The sequence below is a fragment of the Nothobranchius furzeri genome, chromosome 7 (assembly GCF_043380555.1).
Source record: "Nothobranchius furzeri strain GRZ-AD chromosome 7, NfurGRZ-RIMD1, whole genome shotgun sequence".
NCBI lineage: Eukaryota > Metazoa > Chordata > Actinopteri > Cyprinodontiformes > Nothobranchiidae > Nothobranchius > Nothobranchius furzeri.
This window is the reverse complement of record NC_091747.1, coordinates 77,944,480-77,952,690: the sequence shown is the minus strand read 5'-3', so window position 1 is coordinate 77,952,690 and position 8,211 is coordinate 77,944,480. Positions and strand designations below refer to the sequence as shown.

Below are 8,211 nucleotides of genomic sequence, written 5' to 3'. Positions count from 1 at the left end.
GAGTCTCAGCTGTGACCGATTTCCCCATCAGCAGGCCAGGGGATTTAAGGAGCGGTGTTTCCACACTTCAGCGCCAGTTGATACTCTCATGTTGGGTAGCCTCCAGCCTCGTCCTGTCTCAGTATATTGTTCTGAAACTATTGTGATCTCATTACCTGTCCTAGCATAGATTTCCCTGTCCATGGAGTAACCATCTTGGATTCTAGTCTCAGCCCCAGCCTGTCTGAAGTGTGTCGGTCTCTGCGTCGCTCACCTCCCCTGGCTGTCCGCTCTCCACCGTCCATCTTCCTCAACTACAACCCACTCACCTCAGCCTGACCCATCTCAGACCAGACCAGCCTCCCCCTCCAGCCTGTCCACAGTTCCCGCACCGTAAGATTACTCCACTTTCCATTTATCCCCTGGTTCTCATCCCATTTGTTCTTCTGTTTTAGACTCAGACTTTCATCCTGTCTCGTTTTTGGAACAGCGTCCTCAGTTTCTCTCTTATTTCCTTTAAAGAATAAACATTTTTGTAAGTTCTTACCTGTCTTTTCATGTGATTCTTTCATGTGGGTCAGGAAACTTCCACCCACCATGACTGCGGGGGTGATTCATACCATTAGGTTTGAAAAGAACCACGTTAGGTGCAGCTGCCAAATAATAATGTGCCTCTTCTTAAATGTGTTTAGCTATAGCTTTGTTAGGCTAAAAGTGTCATGAGGTGGTGAAGTGATCTAACCCACGACATACAGAATCAGATCGGAGACGGTTTTAAAAGGTTTAAATAAGGATTTATTGAAGGGAAACCAAGGGAGCAGCGTAACGAAGCTGAGTTCTTGCGCAGGGAGGCTGGTGCGGGAAAACTGTGGACAGATCGGAGTTAGATCCAATTTGCGGAAGGATCAGGAAATCAGACTTGTGCAGAGGACTTACGGTCTGGAGAGGTGGGAACTGGTTTGAGGGAGGAGTGGTCCGGTCTGGGTAGCAGGGACTGAGATCCAGGAGTGAGACGTGGAGGGAGCTGAGCTTGGGGAGGTCCAGGAGGGTTAGGTGGGCAGCTGGAGGTGGTTCTGGCCAGGGGAGAGGCTGAGAGACGAGCGGGGTTGGAGCTTCAGATGATGCGGGCTCCAGAGTTCTGCCAGTCGAAGATGAGTGTGGAGGTTTTGTCTGGAGACAAAGCAGGAGGTCAAAAGGTAAAAATCCAATATCTAAAAACACATCTAGTTCTCAAAAAGTTAAGAGCTCGAATAAGTCACACGAGTGGCTGTTAGAAGGTACCCAGGTAGAGTAATCATCCAGCGAAGTGTAGGAGTCTCCCAGCTGCTTAAATACCCCTGGCCAGCTGATGAGCAGATCTGCTGCAGCTTGGTCACCTCCAGACACGCCCACCTGCAGAGGGAAACTCAAAAGACAGGGAGTGACAGCAGGGAAATACCTCAGACCGTGACAGTACCCCCCCCTCAAGGGACGCCACCCGGCGGCCGAGCAGAGGAGGAGGAGGAGGAGGAGGAGGAGGAGGAGGAGCGGGCCAACTCGAAATCCCGGATGAGAGAGGGGTCATCTATCCATGACCGCGGGACCCACTGTCGATGTTCCGGGCCATAACCCTCCCACTCGACCAGGTACTGGAAACCCCGGCCACGAGGTCACACATCCAGAAGGCGCTGGACACGGTAACCGAGGCCCCCGTCAGCGAGACGCACAGGAGGCGGAGGGTCGACAGGAGGGCACAGGGAACTGGAGATGACAGGCTTAAGAAGGGAGACATGAAAAACGGGGTGTATCTTCATGTGGGACGGCAGATCCAAGCGGACGGAGGACGGGTTGATGACAGCTGAAATCGTGTAGGGACCGATGAATGTGGGGGAAAGTTTTTTGCAGTGGTCCTTCAATCTGATGTCCCTGGTGGAGAGCCAGACGCGCTGTCCAGGCGCATAGTCTGGGGCAGGACGCCGGTGCCGGTCGGCCAGACGCCGGTTGCGTTCTGCAGTCCTCTGTAGGGCCTGTTGCGTGGCCGCCCAAACCCGCCGGGCCCCCTTCAGGAACTGAGGAACGGAGGAAACTGTGGAGGGAAATTCAGAAGGGAACAAACCGGGTTGAATACCTGTCGAGGCCTCGAAGGGGGATAGTCCGGTGGCAGAGGAGACATGGGCGTTATGGGCGTATTCGATCAAAGGAAGGTGGATACTCCAACTGGAAGGGCTAGAGGAACACAGACAACGGAGCATGGCTTCTACCTCCTGGTTTAGTCTCTCGCATTGGCCATTTGACTGCGGATGAAACCCAGACGTTAGCGCCACCTTAGCTCCTAAGCAGGTGGCAAAGTCCCTCCACACCCTTGAGACAAACTGCGGGCCGCGATCTGAGAGTATCTCCGCAGGGATGCCATGGAGCCTAAAAACATGCTTAACAAGCTGAGTGGCGGTGTCAGCAGCAGAGGGTAGAGCCTTTAGCGGCACTAGGTGGCAAGCCTTGGAAAAACGATCGATAATGGTCAAAATAACAGTAAAGCCTCGAGAAGGGGGAAGACCGGTGACAAAGTCTAGTGCAATGTGGGACCAGGGCCTGGAGGGAATGGGTAGCGGATTTAATAGTCCAAAAGGGGGTTGGTTACTTCCCTTATTGCGGGCACAGGTTTGGCAGGCGGAAACGTACTCCTTGACATCCTTAAACATAGTGGGCCACCAGAAAGTCCTCCGGATTAAGGCTACGGTACGACTGACACCAGGGTGGGCAGAGAATTTGGCGGTGTGGCCCCAGGTAATCACCTTATGCCTGACGGAAGGAGGAACAAACAGGGTGCGGTTGGGCTTCCTGATTGGGACAGGGGTAGTTCCTTTGAGCCTCGAGCACCTGATCCCGTATCTCCCAGGTAACGGCTCCCAGGACACAATCGGGGGGTATGATGGTAGTAGGCTCGGGATCTGAATTCACCGAGAACTGTCGTGAGAGGGCGTCGGGCTTGACGTTCTTGTTGCCAGGTCTATAAGAAATGATAAAGTGAAAACGAGAGAAGAACACGGCCCACCTGGACTGACGTGGGTTGAGTCTCTTAGCTTCCTTGAGGTAGGAGAGATTTTTGTGATCCGTCCATATCACAATGGGGTGCTCAGCTCCCTCCAGCCAGTGCCTCCATTCCTCCAAGGCGAGTTTTATGGCCAGGAGCTCACGATCTCCCACATCGTAGTTCCTCTCTGCGGGTGAGAGGCGCCGCGAGAAGAAGGCGCAGGGATGGAGGCGGTGATCTGTGGGGGAGGTTTGAGATAGAACAGCCCCGACTCCCGTATCCGAGGCGTCAACCTCGAGTGTGAATTGCTTTGCAGGGTCTGGACGGGTGAGAATAGGTGCCTGAATGAATCTCTCCTTTAACTCACAAAAACGATAAAAATTAGCGAAACCCAAAAATCTCTGCAGCTGTTTGCGTGTGGAAGAAGTGGGCCAGTCCTTTACTGCCTGTACCTTTTCGGGGTCGGGTCCCAGCCTTCCACTCTCCAGTACGAAACCTAGGAACTTAACAGATGGGACATGGAATTCGCATTTCTCCGCCTTAACGTAGAGCCGATTTTCGAGCAGGCATTGGAGAATGGCACGGACATGACCAGTGTGTTCCTCGGGGGTCCTCGAAAAAATCAAAATGTCGTCAAGATATACCGTGACGAATTTGTTCAGGTAGTCGCTCAAAACTGTGTTTACCAGGTTCTGAAAAACGGCGGGTGCGTTCGTGAGGCCAAAAGGCATGACTAAATACTCAAAATGTCCTATTGGTGTTTTGAAAGCCGTCTTCCACTCATCTCCCTCTCTGATGCGAACCAGATGGTAAGCATTTCTGAGATCTAACTTGGTGAATATGGTAGCGTCTTGTATGGGTTCAAATGTGGATGACAGTAAGGGTAGTGGATACTTGTTTCTTATGGTGATTTGGTTTAAGCCACGGTAGTCTATGCAAGGTCTCAGGGTGCCGTCCTTCTTGGAGACGAAGAAGAAGCCGGCACCCAGAGGAGAGGTGGAAGGCCGAATTATGCCGGATGCCAGGGACTCGGAGATGTACTGTTCCATACTTTCCCGTTCAGGTTTGGAGATGCTGTAGAGACGGCTAGAGGGAAGAGGTGCTGCGGGGAGAAGATCTATGGCACAATCATAAGGGCGGTGAGGCGGTAGGGAGGATGCTTTGTGTTTAGAAAATACCTGCTGGAGGTCATGATATTCAGGAGGAACCCCGGTGAGGTCGGGGGGTGTGATTTTCAGGGCTCGAGGCTCGGAACTAGGTCGGGCAGGTCCCAGACAGGTTGAATGACACTTGTTGCTCCACATCTCCACCTGGTTTGTGACCCAGTTAATGCGGGGGTTATGGTTCCTTAGCCAGGGATGACCCAGAACCACAGGAGACTGGGGGGATGGAAACACAAAAAAGGTGAGTTCCTCGCTGTGGTTACCTGATGTCATAAGGCGAATGGGTGTCGTCTTGTGGGTGATCGAAGTGAGGGAGCCCCCATCCAAGGAGGACACCCGGCAGGGTGTTTGTAGAGGAAGGGTGGTGACCCGGAGTTGCTCCACTAGCTGTTGGTCAAGGAGATTTAGTTCGCAACCTGAGTCAATTAATGCCAGAGAGGGAAGAGTTATTTGATTATGTGACAAAGAACAGTCCAATACACACCGAGAGTTTAAGTCTGACCGAGAACCACCCACCAGTACTCTCGGGGCTACTGATGGGTCCTGTAGTTTTAACTGCTTGGGGCAGTTGGCCACAAAATGCCCAGGCATGCCGCAATACAAACACGCCCCTGAACTCATGCGCTTGTTTCTCTCCTCTTGGGTTAATCTAGCTCGGCCAATCTGCATGGGCTCACTGGGGGGCGGAGCAGGAGCTGCTGGATTCACATTTTGCGGGCAGTTAAGACGAGATGGTAATGGGAAGTTGTTACCTCTTTGGCGTGCCTTATGTCTCTTTTCCATCCGACTGCACAGTGCGATGAGACTCTCGAGATCAGGTGGTTCTTGGCAGAACGCGAGTTGATCCTGAAGCTGCTCGTTAAGAGCCTGGGTGAACGCCCCTTTAAGCGAGGCTTCATCGAGGGTGGAGGTGGCGGCCAGGGTTCGAAACTCTATGGAAAATTCAGCGATTGAGAGCCTCCCCTGACGTAAACTCCAAATCTGTCTGGCCACATCGGCCGCTGACTCAGGCTTGTCAAAAGTCATTTTAAAATCTGCCAGAAACTCGTCTAACGAGTTCTTGAGGAAGCTCGGGTTTCGGCTCTTTGCCTCCGCCCACCGGAGTGCCTTGCCACGTAGAAGACCGATGATGTAGGAGATTTTAATTTCATCGGTGTAAAAGGACTCCGGTGATCTTTGGAAAGCCAGCTGGCACTGGAGGAGAAAACCTCGACAAACCTCCCGATTGCCATCGAAAATCTCCGGTGGAGGAGAGGTGGCGACCCGGAAACAGGGTAGATCGGATGGTGCAGGGAGAACGGGTCCGGGCCGACTTGGAGCGGGGAATGAGGCTTGCTCCGGAGAGGTGAGTGGGTGGCTTAACTCCTTTATCATAGTTCCTAATTCAAACAAAGTCTGGTTAGTGTGGGAGAGTTGATCGGACAAAGAATGGAGCGAATTACTGTGCTGAGCCAGGGTGGCGGAAACGGAGGGAACTGATTCTGTATTGAGGTTAGAGGAATGGCTGGATGATTCTGTCATGAGGTGGTGAAGTGATCTAACCCACGACATACAGAATCAGATCGGAGTCGGTTTTAAAAGGTTTAAATAAGGATTTATTGAAGGGAAACCAAGGGAGCAGCGTAACGAAGCTGAGTTCTTGCGCAGGGAGGCTGGTGCGGGAAAACTGTGGACAGATCGGAGTTAGATCCAATTTGCGGAAGGATCAGGAAATCAGACTTGTGCAGAGGACTTACGGTCTGGAGAGGTGGGAACTGGTTTGAGGGAGGAGTGGTCCGGTCTGGGTAGCAGGGACTGAGATCCAGGAGTGAGACGTGGAGGGAGCTGAGCTTGGGGAGGTCCAGGAGGGTTAGGTGGGCAGCTGGAGGTGGTTCTGGCCAGGGGAGAGGCTGAGAGACGAGCGGGGTTGGAGCTTCAGATGATGCGGGCTTCAGAGTTCTGCCAGTCGAAGAAGAGTGTGGAGGTTTTGTCTGGAGACAAAGCAGGAGGTCAAAAGGTAAAAATCCAATATCTAAAAACACATCTAGTTCTCAAAAAGTTAAGAGCTCGAATAAGTCACACGAGTGGCTGTTAGAAGGTACCCAGGTAGAGTAATCATCCAGCGAAGTGTAGGAGTCTCCCAGCTGCTTAAATACCCCTGGCCAGCTGATGAGCAGATCTGCTGCAGCTTGGTCACCTCCAGACACGCCCACCTGCAGAGGGAAACTCAAAAGACAGGGAGTGACAGCAGGGAAATACCTCAGACCGTGACAAAAAGAGACGTGTAGTTTTTACCATTAGTCTCTGGAAGCATGCATCAAAATGTTGTTGAAAATGAATTTAATTTTTTTGAGAGATATTAGCTACTTCGTTACATAACCATAAAAATCGGCTTTAAAATACATGGCAGTGGGCCTAAGTTACCGGGCGATGCCATATTAGATGCCATGTTTCCTTCTACAGAAGCCCGTGAGGACAAAGTGCAACAAGCGGTTACAAAACTTTAACCATTAACGTTTTAGACATTTACCTCTTCACTTGCTGCCAGTAATGAAAGGGAATCTAATGTGCTTATTTTGCTGGAGATAGCACTCCCAGAGACTTTTGACCCTAAAGACCATCCGTTGGTAAGGTCTTAAGCCTGATTTATGCTTCTCCGTCTGCGTCAGTGCGGAGACACGCAACGCCATTATCCATCCTTGCGTAGGGCTGCGGCAGGCACGCAAGTACGTACGGAGTCGAGCCCAATTTTTTAAACATCCGTCGAACGAAACGGATTACGCAAGCTTTTGATTGGTCAGGACGCCGCTGTTGTTTACAGAGCCGCCATTGCAAAGAGAGCCGAGTTTAACTAGCGGCAGACACGGAGAAGCTTGAAGAATACCTCGCGAAAAAACTCTAAAATTATGAACGTTTCATCCTGCCGTGACTGGAGGAGTGAAAAGATGCGCAGCAAGCGTTTTATTTGTGGACGGAAATGACAGGAAAGGTGGGTTTAGAGGTGGGGAGCGCATGAAGAGGTGGGAGAATGAGGGACAAATATGTCCGTGTTAAAAGTCTCATATATGTACAAAAAACAAAATATAAACACATTATCTTGGACTGATACATGACAGAATAACACAGAACAGCGCTACGCCCTCTGTGGTCCTGCAGGGCAATTGCTTTGCAACACTCTCCAGGAGACGGAGAAGTAAAAGAGCAAAACGCTTCCGTCAATCCGTGCGTGTCTGTTCCTTGCGGAGCTGACGGAGAAGCATAAACCAGGCTTTACTGTGTGCTTGCAGTGATTTAGGTACATACTGCCCCCTATCGCCAGGGAAAATACACATCGTCACTTTAACATAAGCTGGCAATATGGTCCCGCGGAGAATATCTAAACTGGTGAGAAGTTTTCATTGATGACAATAATTTCAAACAAAACTGGCTAAGAAAATCAAAACAAAATAACTTTCCGAGTTATGTATTTAAATGCTTCTTGCAGCAATGCCTGATCTCGACTCCCTTCTGGACTGAGGAACCTTTATCTCAGAATCCAAAACTACAAACTTCATGAGACATTACAATGAGTGGCCTTTGATCTCATTGTGTTTTTACAAACTAAACTTCTAGGACATCAAGCACATTAAATATTTCCTGTTTGTGGTTAGTGAATAATTTTCTACCTGCATGGGAGTTAGGGTTTGGGTTAGTTAGGCTACACTGAGTGTAGTTTGTACCAGGGCAGGAAGTAGCTGGGGTGGAAAGTGTGTAGATTTGTAACAGAAAGCCCCGATGAGTTGGAGTCAAGTTTCTGGTATGTTTAATTGTAAAGATTGATAAATACTTGACATGATGTCCGCTGATGACTTTGCTGTGTAGTCAGAGGTGCAGCACTGGGTCAGTGTGGCTGAGGCAGATGGGTGTAGGATTTTTAACCCTTCTGAAAATAAGAAGTGCTTCACAACTCATCCTCACTATTGATACACAGATGCCAGATGAGCTTTCTCACTGCCTCTTGAGTGAGTTGGCACACGCACTGCAGTGTCAGTGTTGCCAGCTGCTTTTAATGGAAAGTCGCTTTGGCCTGTTGAAATCACC

General features: G+C 50.5%; 1 long non-coding RNA gene across 1 annotated transcript; it reads right to left on the bottom strand.

Annotated features, from left to right (window-relative positions):
- Nucleotides 1-703: 703 nt before the first annotated feature.
- Nucleotides 704-1,496, bottom strand: LOC139070519 (uncharacterized). The gene is made up of 3 exons (XR_011521017.1): nt 1,261-1,496; nt 916-1,149; nt 704-845 (listed from the first exon to the last, which is right to left on the bottom strand). It is a non-coding gene; the product is annotated as an uncharacterized lncRNA (long non-coding RNA).
- Between the last annotated feature and the right edge of the window lie 6,715 nt (nt 1,497-8,211).